Source organism: Triturus cristatus, chromosome 3_1, assembly GCF_964204655.1.
Source record: "Triturus cristatus chromosome 3_1, aTriCri1.1, whole genome shotgun sequence".
Classification (NCBI taxonomy): domain Eukaryota; kingdom Metazoa; phylum Chordata; class Amphibia; order Caudata; family Salamandridae; genus Triturus; species Triturus cristatus.
Window position 1 is genome coordinate 81,040,959 of NC_140583.1, and position 17,245 is coordinate 81,058,203.

Below are 17,245 nucleotides of genomic sequence, written 5' to 3' on the forward strand. Positions count from 1 at the left end.
GAGTAGGTAGGAAAGAAATCCGCATGACCGAATAGTCCGGAAACTAGCCTGATGCGAGCGACTTATTCGGAAATGCTGAAGAATAGGATTCCTGTTACAAATCAGACTCGTTTTACCCCACGATCAGATGATGATGCTTCCGATGTGGTTTCTGAACCGTGTCGGTTGGTGTTACTGATAGCAATAGGAAACTATTAAAAACTGTCAAAACCAGCATTGGCACCTCCAAAATACCCAAGAAAGAAGTCGAATACTAGCCACATCCACAAATTCACCTATATAAAGGGCCAAAAACACGACCATGATCCTTTGCTCTAACACAACTGCTGCAAAATCAAAGGATTTGCCACACATTCCCTGCTCTCTGCCTCATAAACTCACACTTCACCCACTACACAACTTTCCCAGATTTTATTTTTAAACAATTATCACAAACACACTCTTTTTCATATTCACACTCACCCTCACCCTCACCTTCACATTCACCCTCACCATGGCCCAAAGGAAGCAGCTACGGTTCACAGAGAAGGAGTTGGAAGTGCTTGTAGATTAACCTAGGTCAACAGATCCCCCTTTCCCAGAGAAATAAAATGTGGGACAATATAGTCAACAAGGTGAGTACTGAAGCACCTGTCCTGCGCACAATGGATGATATCAGGAACAGGTACTATGATGTGCAAAGTAGGGTCAAAAAACTGCTGGCTGGATAAAACGCACAGAGCCAGCAGACCGGCAGTGGCCCTCCCGCACAACCTGTGTACTTCACCCCATGGGAGGAGAAGGTATGTGACATCCTTCCGCCGGAGAGCGTCCATGGACTACAGAAACACCAGAGTCTGGTAAGTACCTTTTCCATATTCAACCAAAGTTACCAATTACACCTACATAGACATGACTGTAAGGGATTCAGTGATACAAATGACTGTTTTGAAAGTAAAAACAAGCTGCAGTAAATGAGCATATAATGTGTATGTCATATTGATAAACAATATACCTGCAATTAAAATTAAAAGCCATAAAATTCCTACCATGTGCATACTTCTTACAAACTTACAGCAAGGCTCTGTGCTCCAAACACCAGTCACCACTGTCAGCCATCTTGCCAGCACATTTTCACTCACTCTTGGGAAAACAGAGTCACAGGTAGGCTGTTTGGGATGGCTGGGAAGGTGGGTGTGGGCACATGCCTGGTGGGAGTTGTAGTGACAGCAAACACTCCTCCCACACAGCTCCACGAGCCCACATGGAGCAATGCTTTCCTGACAGTGAGTGGAAATGTACTAGCAAGATGGCTGACACTGCTGCATGGTGTCTGGAGCTGAAGGACTTGATGGGAGTTGCAGTCAAGTCACACAACACACACCATTGTCAGAAATATTGTCGGTACATTTCCACTTACTGTCAGGTAAGCATGGCTCCTGGTGGGCGGTTTAGGCTAGGTGGGAGGAGGAGTGTTAGCCCTGACTACATCTACTAGTAGGCCCTGTTCTACACACACTCTTCCCAGCAAGCCCAAACAGCCCACCTGGAACTCTGATTACCTGACAGTGAGTGGCAATGTACTGACAAAGTGACTGACACTGGGGACTGATGGTTGGAGCAAAAGGCCATGATGGGATTTGTGGTCAACTCTGACAACAGGCACCAGTGTCAGACATCTTGGGACTACTCATTCCAAACAGCACACACAGCCCATCTGGAAATATGCTTACCTGACAGTGAGGGAACGTGTACTAGCAAGATAGGTGACACTGGGACTGGTGTGTGGACAACAAGGCACTGTTGGGATTTGTGGCCAACTCAGACACCAGGCACAAGTGTCACACATCTTGATAATACAATTCCAACACTGGCAGGAAACCATTATACCAGGTTATCTGTTTTCTCTGGGTGGGAAGAGGGTGTGTAGGACAGAGCCTGATGCGAGTTGGAGTAATGGCAAACACTCCTACCCCCACCCAGCCCAACCACTTCATTTGGGCCTATGGCTACCTGACAGTAAATGGAAATGCACTAGCAAGACAGCTGACACTGTTGCATGGTGTTTGGTGCACAAGGCTTTGTTGGGATTTGAATTCAATTTTAACACCATGCCGCAGTGTCAGACGCCTTGCTAGTACAATTCCCCTCACTGCCAGGTAGCCATAGGCTTAGATGAGTTATCTGGGCTGGGTGGGAGGAGGAGTATTTGGAAAGGCTACAACTCACATCAGTGCCTGTCCGACATACACCTTCCCACCCAGCACAAACAGCCTAACAAGAACTAAGCTTACCCAAAGTGATTTCAAATTTACTAGCAGGATGCATGACACTGGGCACTGGTGTTTGACTTTTCCATAACTACCAACACAGCCTTGTGCTATAAACACCAGTCACCAGTGTCTGCCATCGTTGTCAATACATATCAACTCACTCTCAGGAAAGCATAGTTCCAGGGGTGCTGTTTTTGCACGGTGGAATGAGTGTGTATTGTGCATGGCCTGTTTGGAGATCTGGCCATTGCAAACACTCCTCTTCCCACCCAGCACCAAAAGTCTACCTGGAACCAAGCTTTCCTGAGAGTGAGTGGAAATCTACTGCCAAAATGCCTGAGACTGGGGGCTGGTGTTTGGAGCACAAGCCCATGATGGAAGTTGGGGTCGACTCAGACACCAGGCACAAGGCACCACTGTCTTGATGGTAAATTGCCACTCACTATGAGGTAGGCATAGGTCCAGGTGGTCTGTTTGTGCTGGCTGGGCTGGCTGGGCTGGCTGGGAAGGTGTCTTTAGGACAGGGCCTGATGGGAGATTGGGTCAGTGCAAACATTCCTCCTCCCACCCAAACCAAACATGTCATCTGGGCCTATGGCTACCTGACAGTGAAGATGGCTGACATTGGGGACTGCTGTCTGAACCTATCATAACTACCAAATTTGCCTTTGTGTCATAAACACCAGCACCAGTGACAACCATCTTGCAAGTACACTTACCAGCATTGTCTAGACAACACTCTTCCTGGTTGCCTGGTTGGGCTGGGTGTGAGGAGGAGTGTAAGTTTCACAAATAGAGCGTAAGCAAGCAAACCTCAGTTCATTAAACTAGTCTGACACAAAATGGTAGAAAGCACAGTTTGTGATGTCATCTGACTATGAAGTAAATGTGCAAAACACATGATCTGTGTAGGCACATAGCTAAGCAGTCACACATTTTGCTCATCACAGCCATTCACTTGTGTATAATGAGATGAGAACAATAAGCAACTTCACTCACACCATCCCCACAAATTTCTGAGTTAGTTAACAGACTGTGAGTGTGTAGGCAGCCACACCTATGTGACTGCTAAAGACATGCACTAAGCCCAGTACACAGGCCTAAAAATAGTAACATTTGGAGATAAAGTGTACGTATGTCACCGTGAAAGAACCGATGAGGAAAACACCAACCCACCTGTGTCATTAACAGTTAAAGTCTTTGGACATGTGATGTGATCAAACCCACATGCCTATTTATGCACATAGCTGGACATGTTCATTAATCTCCATCTTGTCTGAATTACATTGTCCACCAAAAACATATGCCAGAATCATGGTTGAAGGAGGACAATCTATGTACAATAACTCATCATTAGGTTTAGTAGCCTTTCTAATGGGTATGATTTGAGAGGCTGTGGACATTCACATCAATCATTGTGTCTTTTAGGGACACACAGGGTGAGCTGGGAACACCCCTAATACCAAACACGACAGACAGTCCCAGACTCTGGTCGACGAGGATCTCTCTGGCGTAGATGTCTCTCACTATTCCTCAGACGGCGAGGAACGACCTGGCACATCAGGTTTTGTCGGCCCACAGCACCAGCAGCGGCTACAGCAGGATCCTCTGCGACCACTCCCGCCTCAGCAGACAACACCCAGCTGACCCCTGCCATGGCGGACACAGCAGCCCGAGCCACCACGGACAGCACAGCAACACAGGGGACTCTGGAGTTGGCGGAAAGCAATACCCCTTTCAACGAGGAAGGAGGCTCAATGTTGACTGTGCCACTATCTACTGGGCCTGTGGGTAGGGATGGTGGGAGGGGTTGTGGCGCCATCATGAAGCTGGTGCTGCTGATGAGGAGCACCCAAACCTTTTCTGGATCCTCAACACCTACGAGGGTTGTCAGGGAGAATTTGGCCAGGTTATTGGGATCTTCAGGAACATTGCACAACTACAGCCATCCAAAATCAAAGTCAGTTTCCTAACTAAAATTGATGATATGACTGCGGTGCACCAGCATATTGTCACCGCCCTCCGCCAGATTGCCAGCAATATGTCCACACCTCCATGTGTGCCCACAACACCCAGTGCATCAACATCAGCACAAGCCAAAGGGAGGGATGTGGACTCTGGTGGAGAGTCCCCAGCACCGCTGCTGCCTGCACCTGAGGGTCCACCCCCAAAACATGGAAAGAGACGTCCAACGAAGAATCCTTGAGAGACATATGGCAATGATTCACCCACAGGAAGTGACAATCTGCACCTGATATCCTCCATTGTGTGCCAAGGGTTCACTTTGTTGACTGTCATTGAACTGTCCCACATTGGATTGAGAGTCTAAGTTGGACTTTGGACTCAAATAACTGTGGACTTACGTTTAAAGACTTCTTCTGCAAAAACTACCTCCTCCTATCTGCACTTTGTATGTTTGTTTTTTTGAGAACTCCGCCATTGTGTTGAATGATATACCACCTCATTGCACTAAAATAAATGACTTTTCACTAAATACTTGCTCATGTCGTGAATTTGATTCCCAAATGTACAGATTGAATTGATACAAAAAATCACAAAGAAGAAAGTGTCAACAACATTGGTAAGAAACCACTTTCAAATAGTCAACCAATAGCTTGTGAGTAATGTACCATATCACAGCATGATAGATAGACAGAGCCATGTTATCACACAACCCATAGTACATGGTACTGATTCAATTTAAGTCTTCTGTGGACAAAACTATAACCATTTGCTAGCACAATCAACAATCATCTTCAGCAAATCAGAGCATCATGGTACATGTTTTGTTTCAAAATCATCTTGGAATGTGTGAAAACAGACAAGAAACACCTCAATGTGGAGCACAGGTTTATTCTCCAGATGCAACTTTGTGCCTTAACCCAAAGTCAGATCACATTACACAGTAACGAAATGCTCTCAAGTAAAAAGAAATGACCATGAGTTCTAAATGAAGTATATGACAAGGATTTTCACAACAGTTCAATGTTGGAGAATGTAACAGCATCATGGGTCTGGTGAGTTCACAACTCTGCAGTTGACATGTCAAAGTAGCCTGGTAAGGAGAAACACCGAACAGAGTCAGGAACCCAGGAATAAGGGAGTTCAATTTTGCAAACGATGTCATCTGAAGCACAAGAATGCCAGTGTGAACACTAGCGAGGTTTCATGGTAACACTGTACATGTTTACATGACCATTTTACAGACCCATTTTACAAAAAAAGTCAGGACAATCTTCAGACACTCACAAGCCTACATACACATTGTCCACCAGCAACACAACAACAACCAATTGGGGATAGTCACCTCCTCTCATTGGATACTTACATTCATGTAAAGAAGTTGTGGAAAAGCTCAAATCCCCGCCATCATCATCATCACCACTGTCATCATGTCCTAGTCCTAGATCTTCCCTCGCTGGCGGATGCTGGTCTCCGTCGTCCTGTATCAGCGGTATTTCCTTCCGTATAGCCAGGTTGTGGAGCATGCAGCTAGCTGTGATGATCTTGCACACCTTCAATGGGGCATATTAGAGGGCTCCTCCTGTGCGATTCAGACAATGGAATCAGGTCTTCAGTAGCCCAAAAGTTCGCTCCACGACTCACCAGGTCCTACCATTGGCCTCATTAAACCGCACTTCTGTAGGGGTGACAGGGTTGCGCAGTGGTGTCAGCAACCAGGGTTGGTTGGGGTATGCAAAGTCTCCTACATTGTACACAGAAAAGACTTTAGTTGTCTGGCAACAGTGCACTATCTGACATAAAATCAACACACACCACAACATACACATAAAACATCTTTTACCAACAAGCCAGGCCCGGCCACGTTGCAGCTGAAACATCATATGGTGATGACGCTATTCCTGAAGATATAGACATCAAATGCTGAGCCAGGGAAACGTGCACAGTCGTGGGATATGGACATGTCAGCCAAACACACCACCTGGACCTTAAAGGAGTGAAAGTGCTTTCTGTTGCACTCAACCTGCTCATTGGCCTGTGGTGGTACCAAAGCAACATGGGTTCCATTAATTACTCCAATGACATGGGATATCCATCCCAAGGTGTTGTATTCTCCCTTGATGTCTGAAAAGTCTCCTGGTGGTGGGATCTTTATGTACTGGTCCAGGTAACATAACAATGCCTCCAACACATCACAAAGGACATGGCTGAACATGGTTTGGGACATTCCACCAGATGTTGCCACTGTGTATTGGAAAGCACCCTTGGCAAAGAAATGTAATGCTGCCATCACCTTTACTTTGGGCGTCAGTGCAGTTGGTTTGTGCGACCAGGCTGCAAATGAGTTGACAACTGGTCAGACAACTCTTCAATTATTGGCATTGTAAATCGGTATTCTCTGATGGTGTCATGTTCTTCCATGTTCTGTGGGTCTGGAAAGGGACTGTACACTGGAGTTCGTCTGCAATACCAGTGCATAGAGTGCAAACACAGTTGGTGTTAGTTTACAATGTACAAAGCAACATGCATAGAGACAATCAGAAAGTGAAATCTGAACACAACTAAAGCTACAGAACATTGGAAATATACATTTGAAAAAAGGCTGACCGTAGATACATATCATAGCATTAGTACCCTTCCCAGACATGTTACTATGGTATGGTGACACAGCAATTAGAGTGGTATTCCTTTAAACATCTCTAGTGTCTGTAACTGTTCATGTGATCAAGCATCACATACTCCATATAGGTTTGTGAAAACAATTACATGGTTAAAAGGTACTCACAATAGGATCATGTAATGCCAGATATGTGGGACACCTAATAAACACAGCGTCTCACAATGTGAATCATGCACACTACTGTCACAGGTTGGACACTGTCATGTTTGAATGTCTGCAATACACATACAATCACAAACACAAAACATGTACAATGTAGGAGTTGCATTAATAACGCCATCATCCACTTAAGTTTGGGAGACAAAAATACAATAGTAATTCACATAACAAACACAAGCTGATGTGACTGCATAATGTCATGGTTTACTCATTCCAAGGTAAATGCTTTATCCATGACTTAAACACCAAACATTTTCAGTCAGAAATCACACTGATTGCACACTAGGTCACACAGTCCCCAGATCCAGTGAATATGTCATGAATGGACATGTATATCCCCAAAAAGCCATTGGCACTGTAACCAAGCCTCGGAGGGTAAATGGAGTAATTTTGTCTCATGTTGGTATTAGCGTCAGGTGCCCCTCAAGGTTAGTTCCTCATGGGAGTGTGAGATATTCATGTAAAGGTCCATTTCATCATGAAAAAGTGCCTCCACACATGTAATGCACAATAAAACTTCAATTACAGAAGTGTCTGCCCTGCCGACTGATTACTCAAAGGACACAGTAGCCGTATCCTAACCGATTCGGACACAGCCATTGGCTGCAAGTTGTTATGGTGACAGACGCGCATTTCGGTCAGATCCTCCTCATGTGGAAACTGACTTGGTAACCTCCCATCACCAATGTATCAAAGTAATCTGCGGTCCGATGATGAGATTTTTAACGTCGCGGTAGGCGTGTCGTCTGCAAGCAATGTAATGCATTGGACCGATTGGGAAAATACCTATCGCTTTGCACGCATGGAATTAAGAACGCCTATGCTGTTTAGATATATGTCTGTCTTTTCCCTAGAGACTACACTTGCCTGCACTGCTTGCATCATTCCTGTACCTCCCCATCTCTCTGCTACTGTGACAACATCCACTGGGAGCTACTATGGCACATACAGTGGTCAGGGGCCCAGCTTTCACAGAGGAAGAGAACCAGGCCCTTCTGGACACCCTCCTGCCATTGTACAGCCAGCTGCATTGCAAACCAGAGGAGAAGGTGAGGGATGATCACACTGCATTTTTATTGTACAAGTGTAATTACCATTCGCTACTAGCATTAGGAATCTAATTTGCAAGCATGTGAACTGTAACTTTAAAAGTGTGTAGATAACTGTTCTGGGCAGGTACACTGCTGTAGAAGTGTGTGTATTGAGGTAAACATCTTGTCACTGTTCTCATGGGATGGAGTCATCAACACAGGACACCTGCACGTTATGGCATATGCCTACCCCTTAGACATTGTTGCCAATCTAACCATGACCTATGTGTACAAGTGTCTAACTCAGAAAAATGTTGCATGTGAACTAAGGGTCTGTCACCAGGTCATCCATACAGGTCTGCTACCATGAGAAGGCCAAGCTGTGGAGGACCATCGCCCGGAAGGTGAGCTCCGTGGGGTTGAAAGCTCAGCACGTCCATCATTGCCGTAAGAGGTGGCAGGACCATCGTGGATGAACCAAGAAGATCGCTGAAATCCAGCTGGGCGTGTACCTTCCAGGCAAGAGGGGCGGGTGCCGGACCCTGACGCCCCACATGCCCCGCATCCGAGCGGTGATCCTTCCTGACCTGGATGGGCAGTTGAAAGCCACACAGCAGCAAGGAGTTGGTGAGTATGTGCCTTATTGCACACCTTTTTTAACCATGCATGTTGTAGTATTTTAGCCTGCAGCCCCTTTTACAGGTCGGATTCAGCCAAACCCACTGTTCATTTTAAAAAGATTCATATGCACAAGGATTATTGGATGCCTGGTTATGCCCCTTTCATCAGGGACATGTGATTTTATGTTCAGGGTAGTGACAGTAGTGCCATGCTCATGTGATCAGCACAAATTACAACAACATGTGCAAGGAGATAAACTACCAGAGTAATGCAATTGCTTGACAAGTGTCAGCACATTGACTAATGTATGAGTCTGTTCTCAGTGTGATTACAACAAATCTGTGAAGTATGTTGTTATTGAAGCACTCAAGTGGGAAAAGCCTATGCTATACATCGGGGCAGCAGGTGGCATCAATGTTAAGGCCTTGGTGAGTTTAGCTTGGTCAGTGTGCCAATGTTAGGCCCCAGCCGAGCTGCTCAGTGTAATCAAATTATCCCATGGGTCAATTACAGGTATGCCAACTCTGGTCACCTGTCACACTGGCCTTTCACATGATTGTGTGGAATATTCCATTCACTCCATCCAAAAGAGTGAGTCCATGTGTCTAACTCTATAACCGTGACAACACATGCCATTCATTGTCAAACACAGGTGGTAACTGGTGGAAAGATAGCTGAAATTGTAAGGTATGCCCTCACCAGTGTAAACATATAAACACTGAAAAAACCCTGAACATCCAGAAACTGAGTGAAAGAACCATTTGTATTTCTTCCCGAAGGGGCCACTACAATGTATCTTTGTTATATAAGGAAGCAGTAAGCAAGACTGGGCTAACATTATTCTGCTTGATTTTTGTTGTTTAGGGATGTCCCTAAAATATTGTTTCTTCTTCTTTTTGCTTTTTGTGGTCTTTGGTCTGAAGACACAGGGGTTAGAAGCATGTTTAACGTGTTGTTTAATTATTTTATAAACTTTGGGGAATCAGGAAGTATCAAAATCACATTTGATTTTTTGACTACGTTTGAGTCTTTCACTGATAGGAAAAATGTAGGTTTCATAAGAATCTTTCCCAATATGTACCATCACATTTAACCACAGAGAATGGGTAAAAAACCTGTGATACATCAGCCCCCTTTTCTAGTGAGTCAATATTGATAGTAGGTGAATTGCAAAACACCCCAGGCTTTAAACATTCAATGCAAGGTTTAGTGACAGGCATATGTGAAAAGAGTGCAGTCACCAAGCATCTGGGATACTGTTGAAACCATGACACCAGACCTTTGGAAATCATGGAACGTAGTATCACTTGGAATGCTGCTGCAAAAAGTTCTTAGCAAGTTCAACAAAGATTGGAGTGATATTGCTTGCATTTGCAGTGATTCAGCTAGGTATATCAAAAGGTTGTGTGATGACTTGTCAAAAGCAATACTTGAGCTGAAGTGCTTCCCTGTACGAGATCCTTGTCACTTGTTAGATGGTATACTGAAAGGATCTTTACAATCTTCAGAGTTAATGGTGCACTGCTTTGTTATGCGCAGAAACTAAAACGCAAAGATTTCTCATTTTGTGCTTTGTGTGGCATCAAAGAAAGAGTTATTCCAACTGTGTCACTAAGCTGGTGGTTTTAAGTCTAAGAGATCATGAATGCTATATTATCCATGGGGCAATCGTTTACAGAATGTTTGCTGAGTGATGATGACAAAGTCAAGAAATGTGAGGATCTTTGGTCACATATTGATAGTGATTTGAAAAAAAAGTACACTCTGCTGCATTCCTAACTTTTTACAGGAAAGCATGACTGCTGTTGTGGGCATATTAAAACAACTAGAGTTTTATGTTTAAATGTTTTTATTGAATTTTGTACAAACAGCGCCAGAATAAAACAATACTGCAAACACCATGTCTTAATACAGTTGGACCATGCCAGACCCCACAGCGGTATTAACAACCTCCAATGTAGAAAGAACATCGCCCTGAAGTCAGGGCACTTAGCCGAAATCGCTATTGATAGGTTCATGTGCATCCCAACCCAGTCATAGAGGTGTACAACAATACTATTCCAACAAAAAAAGAAAAAATGATCGCAAGAAAAACCCCAACACCCTGCCCCCCTCCCCATGCCGGTGATCTCCCATACCCAGATTGACTCCTTCTCATCCCTGCCCGTAGTCCTGGAGCCTAGCCCTCGGGTTCGGGGTGTTCTGACCATAGTTTGTCAAGACGCGGCACTCTGAGATATTTGGGCTGAGTGATCTTGTGGAACTCGGAGGAAAGCAGCGAGATATAAGGCTGTCATGTCTTCTGGAAGGAATCTGTTGTACCCATTAAGGTAGAGGATATCCACTCCATTCCCCAAATGAACCACAGCCTATGGAGCCATCCAGTGTGGGTAGGACATGTAGCAGTCCCCCAAAGTGCCAAGACATTCTGAGGTGCTGCCTCCAATGCCATACCCATCTGATGTCGGCGCAAGCTCTTTAGAGGGTACGTGATCAGATTGGGCAGCCCCAAAACCACATAGACAGGAAAGCGCGGGATTTGAGTGTTAAAAAGCGTGTCTATCGTGTCTAAAATCTTTGACCAATATTCAGTTAGTAGGGGGCACTCCCATAGAATGTGTAAAAGGGTCACTGACGCATCCCCTCCAGCACTTAGGGCTCCTACTCGGATTGCCCCTATGCAGCCGCCCTGGCGTAAGATACCAATAGGTTGCGATCTTCATCGCTGACTCTATGCTGGCCACATTGCGCACTGTGTGCTGGGCCCTAAAATAGATCCCTTCCCAGTCTTTCTGGTTAAGGCCCCCTCCCAGCTCTTTTTCCCACCTCCTCTGACTCTGGGTGGCTTGTGATAATGTGCTGTACCGAATCATGTTATAGATATCAGTAATGAGACCCTCATCTGGAGATCTTGTAAGAAGCCATTTCTCATACTTCGTGAGCCGGCGGCCCCCCTGCGTTCTAATCGGCTCCTGGAGGACCCAATGACGTAACTGCAAGTATCCCATGCGCTCAGATTCAGGAATCCCATACTCCTCCCGCACTTGTGTGAACGGGAGGATGCCGTCCAAGTCAAATAGATGGCCCACTGAGCGACAGGATGTATCTTTCCACGCCTGAAAGACGGCCTCTGGCATCCCCGGGCTAAACTCACTATTACCGAATAGCGGGTTAAGGGGGAATGGAAAGGTGGAAAGCTTCCTCTTCGTCACCACTGCGTCCCACGCTAACAACACCGATTTCGTAACCGGCGACCGCAGCAATCCCTTCGGTCGCTGTGCTTTTTACAAAAAGGGGACTTTGCATAATGGAATCAATGCCAGTGCCCTATCCTGAGAAAGCCACCGCTTTTCGGACTCCGGTCTTGCCCACTCCACCAAATACCGCATCTGCACCGCTCTGTAGTAACTGGTCACGTCTGGGATCCCCAGTCCCCCTTCATCGGGTCTCATATAACTCAACGCTTTGCTCATCCGTGGTCTCGCCCCCGCCCATATAAAGTAATTGATAGCCCGTTGTAGCTCTGCTAAGGCCCCCACCAGCAGCAGCGCCGGTAAAGTCTGGAACAGATAGAGGGCTTTCGGTAGAAGGGACATTTTAACTTCCGCCACGCGGCCCAAAAGCGAAAGAGGGAATTTGCTCCATGCCCCTAAGTCCGTTTTTTCCTGCCTGGCAAATCTCGCATAATTCAGCTGGGTCGTGCGCTGTACCGACGAGGCGAGCTCCAATCCCAACTAAGGGATGGAGTCCATTTGTCGAATGCCATGCATGGTCGCCTCCCCCCCAGTCCGCGGGTCCTTAGCGGGGTTAAAGTGAATGATCATGGATTTGTCCACGTTCACTCGATAACCTGACACTCAGCCAAAGTCCGAGAGTTCCTCCAAAAACACCGGGAGCGAACTGGCCGGGTCCAACAACGCCGCTATCGCATCATCGGCGTAGAGGCTGATGGGGTGAGATTCCCCCCAAACGGGATCCAGGTGATCTGTGGATTTTCCCAAACCCTATGCGCCAGAGGTTCGATGTAAAGGGCAAACAGCAGGGGAGAGAGGGGGCACCGCTGCCTGGTGCCCCTGCGGATGGGAAACGCTCTACAAGAAACCCCATTCACCCAAATAGTCACCATAGGATCTTTATAGCAACAGTCCACCCAACCCCTGAACCCCTCCCCAATGGCCACCTTAGACATAGTATGAGCAAGGAAGCCCGAGTCGGCACGGTCAAATGCTTTTTCGGCGTCTATTTTCAAAAGCAGCGCATCCATGCCCGTGTAATGGGCTTTGTCGATCAGATGGAGCACCCTCTTCGTATTGTCGGCACATTGTCTAGATTGTATAAACTCTGCCTGATCCGGTTCGATCAAACTGAGCATGGTAGGGCCCAGTTGTGTAGCCAAAATCCCTGTAAACAATTTAAATCCATATTTAACAAGGAAATTGGTCTATATGACCCGTCTCTTTGACCATCCTTGCCTGGCTTGGGTAACACTACTATAGCCGCTGCCATCATTGCGGATGGATTAGGTGTCCCATCCCCAAAATTGTTAAAAAGTCTTGTTAGGAGCGGGGCGAGGATATGGCAACATTTCTTATAAAAAAGGGCTGGGAAGCCATCCTGCCCCTGGGACTTAAGCACCTTAAGGCGCAAAATTGCCGTGATCACCTCCTCCGTGTGGATGGGGGCATCCAACATAGCCGCTTGTGTAGGGGTAAGCGAAGACATGGAGACCGACTGGAGATAGTCCAGCACTGTGGTCCCAGGAGCCGGCTCTGCCATGTACAATTTCTCGTAAATCTCTACGAAAGTGTTTGCGATGTCCTGATCATCAGTGACCTCTCGGTGCCCTGCCGTGCGCAAGGAGGTAACTTCCGATTTTTGCCTACGGGCCCGTAATCTATTTGCCAAGAGGCACCCTGTTCGGTCCCCCCCGATATAGAAAGCATGTTTTTGTTGCGTATTCTGCCCGGTCAAGATCCAGACTAGCTAATTGTGCCCTAGCAGCCTTAAGCTGGCGTCAGACTCTCGGCGCCCCTGTTCTGCTATAAACCAGTTCAAGTTCCTATACCTGCGCAGGCAAAGAGTCCCGCATCTCTTTACGCTCCTTATTTTCCGGTGCAGCGATAGCTATGATCTCCCCCCGTAGCACAGCCTTCAGCGCCTCCCAGAGTGTGGTGGTGTGTGTGGTAGGTGTGTCGTTGTGTGTGAGGTAGTCTTGAATGCAGCCAGTTAGCTGTTGGATCACCATGTCCTTATGGAGCAACGCCTCCCTTAATCTCCAACACCCCCGCTGCTGTGGGCCCATGGGGAAGGTAAGTTGAACAACTATGGCGTCATGATCCGAAAGTGCCGTCGGTTCGATAGCTATCCCAGCCACTCTGCGCTGAATGTCCCGGGTTCCCAGAAAATAGTCCAAGCAGGCATAGGACCTGTGTGCGTGGGAAAAAAAGGTATATTGTATTGCCATTGGGTAGGCCTCCCTCCACATATCCAGAAACCCCACGTCTGCCAGCCACCCCTTGCCCTTATCCGATAGCTTTCCCTTATGCCAATATGAAGCCTGTGATCTGTCCTTGCTGGTGTTCATAACCATAATCAGGTCTCCGCCCACAAGAAGCATCTGATGCCGTGTGGACACTACATCGGACAAAACTGCCCGAAGGAACTTTTCTTGCCCCGCATTAGGGGCATATAGAGAGCCCACCACCACTGTCTGGGAGCCAAATAGTATGGTGTAAGCCAGTAATCTCCCCCTTACTTCTGCTACCTTCTCCTTTACCCCCCCCTTGGCACCTATTGGAAAGTAGAAGGGCCACCCCCGCTTTTTTGTCCCCAGTGCAGGAATAGTATTGGTGGGGGAAAGCTCTGGAGCGCATACGGCAACAATCTTTCAGGAGGAGGTGCGTCTCCTGTAGAAGACAGATATCGGCCTCCAAACGTTCTAAAAAAGTAAGCACTGCCCTCCGTTTAACGGGATTGTTGAGGACCTTCACATTCAAAGTGACAATTTTTACTTCCCCATTAACCATGACATCGTACCAGGTGCCCAGCTATGCCAAATCCCAATGACAACCTCCCACTCCGTACTCCCCGGCATCCGTCCCGGCAGCCCTCCACAAGTAAACCAGAAGAGTGGCTGACAACCAAGTGCACCCCCAGGCCCAAGAGCCACTTTCTTACTAGGTCGAGATTCCCCGGCACCCCTACCCCCCAAATGCCCAACACAAAAAACATTGAACAAAACAACAAAAATCAAATGGAATAGTCCCAAAGATGCAGATCTCCATCGCATCCCCCAGGAAAAAAGGTAATTGGGGTGCATAGTTTGGCCATCAGCTCCCCCCGCTCCCGCCGCCACCCCCCGGCTGGCCTTATACCAATTAACTGCCCCTGCAGATCAGACAGTTCCTTCTTGAGTTGAAAGTCCAGCAGGAAGGCCTAGATGTCTGTTGGCGGAGCGGGGCTTGCCGCGGCAATCCCACCCTATGGGCCTTATCAATTTTAATGGGGAAGTCCAATGATTCCTGCAGGACGTAGCAAAAAAGAGCGTAGTAGAAAGGTAGAGCACAACGTCCGTCCCTTCTTCCTACCAAGGCACTCCCTTCACCCGAATGCTGTTCCTCCGGGAACGGTTCCCCAGGTCCTCCGCGTGGGCCTGGAGATCCACCTGCTGGTCGTGGAGCCGGAGCACCTCCTATTTCAAATGCTCAATTTGCTCTTCCCTGGAGTCCTCCTTCTCCTCCATAGAGGCCACACGCTCCCCAATAGCATCCATGTCCCAGCGTACCTCCTTAAGTTCTGCCACAACCACTTGGCGGAGGTTCTGAATGTCCTCCCGCAATGTGGAGAACAGCTGGGTGAGGAGGGAACGGGTCACCGGCTCCTCTTACGCCTCTAGTGCTGCCACTCACGCCATGGGTGGCGATGCCCCTCTCTCGCTGCCCGCCGACCACCGGGTGTTAGCAAACATCTCCTTGACGGACCTGTCTCTTTTGCCCCTAGTCAAAGTCATAATAAGGGCCCCCCAGCCAGGACGTGTCTCTCTTACCAGGAGACTCTTCAGGCTCCACCTCCCATCGACTGGTCCAAGTTGTTCCACCCTTCAACTGCTCCAATTGAATCCCCACTCCAGCGAAGGCCCGCAGGATTTCCTCGTAGTGCACCGTCTCCCTCTCTCCAGAAAGCGTCGGCCCGGGCCTATCAATGGTGGTTGCCAGTATGACTATGGCTCCGTACCTCTCCGGCCGACCGGCAGATGCCTGACCCCACTCTCTCTGGGCCCCCAAGGGCATCCTTACCACGTCACGCTCTTGGTCAGGGAAGCTCCACCAGTCCGCCTCCTCTCCGTCAGCTAGGTTCTGATAGTCCTCACCCGGCACCTGTAGTCTTCCCACCGCTCCGTGGCTCAGCGGGCCACCGCGTATCCCAGGCCTGGGTCCGCCCGCCCCCTCATGGCACCCGACCAGGGCCTCCAACGGGTCCTAACTGTGCTCTAGGCCTCTGGGATGGCCACTCGCCATGCAGGGTAATCCACTCAGCAGCGCGACTCCTGATCGAGGGGACCGGGCGCGGCCGCCCCGCCGAGACACCAGGCGAACCACTCACAGCGCCGCTGTCCTGGCCCCAATGGATCACCGCGGAGGCCCCCAGAGTGAAAGGGCTGCAGCCGCTACACCAAAGGGGGCCTGCTCCTCTTCCCGAGCTGCCTCCACACTCCGGCTGCTAGGAAGGAATTTGCGCGGGCGCCATCTTAGGTCTCCGTTCGGGTGCTGGTGGCCTCGGGCCACCCTCCGTCATCCCGCGGCGCTGGAGTCACCGTGCATGGTCTTGGGCTGCAATTCTTTGCCGGGAATCCGTGGGCGACCAAGAACGGTGATGGATTAAACCCAGATCAGTTGACTGGGGGTGAGTGTTTGCAATGTTCAACACCCCGTCCATCATTTCCTTTGGTTTTGCTGAGCAATAGATTGAGCCACCCCCTGCATCCTCTCCAGTGGTGGCAGCTTATCTTACACAATAGGCTGTGTACTTGACCCTCCAACACTGTTGGTGGATCCTACGTCCTGAGACTCATGCATACTCCTACTACTCTTCAGGACACAATCTGCACATTCAAAATGGGATTATTATTTTACGGCATACACTACAGTCTGAGGAGCTAGATTCAGAATGGCTGTGAATGACATTCTCTGAATATGACCGTGTACACATACAGATGGTGACTGTATCCTAAATTGTTGTTGGCCCATGTCTCTTTCAAAACCAAGATGTGTTTTGTCTACAAATCTTTCAATGACGACTGTGACACAGCCACTTCTAGGTTGTTGTAGTAGGAGGCACAAAAATCAGTACATTTGCGTTCTCCTGCCTGTCTGCCCGCCTACCTCGCCGCCCTCCGCCTTCCCTCCCCGCTCCCCGCTTCCCGCCACCACCGCTGACCACGCCCCTTTTTCCTTTCTGTTCCCTCCCCGCTCCCGCCTCCCAGCTGCCCCGCACACCCGCGCACTTCGCCTTATATGGCGACCGTGCGAACGCGCAGTGGT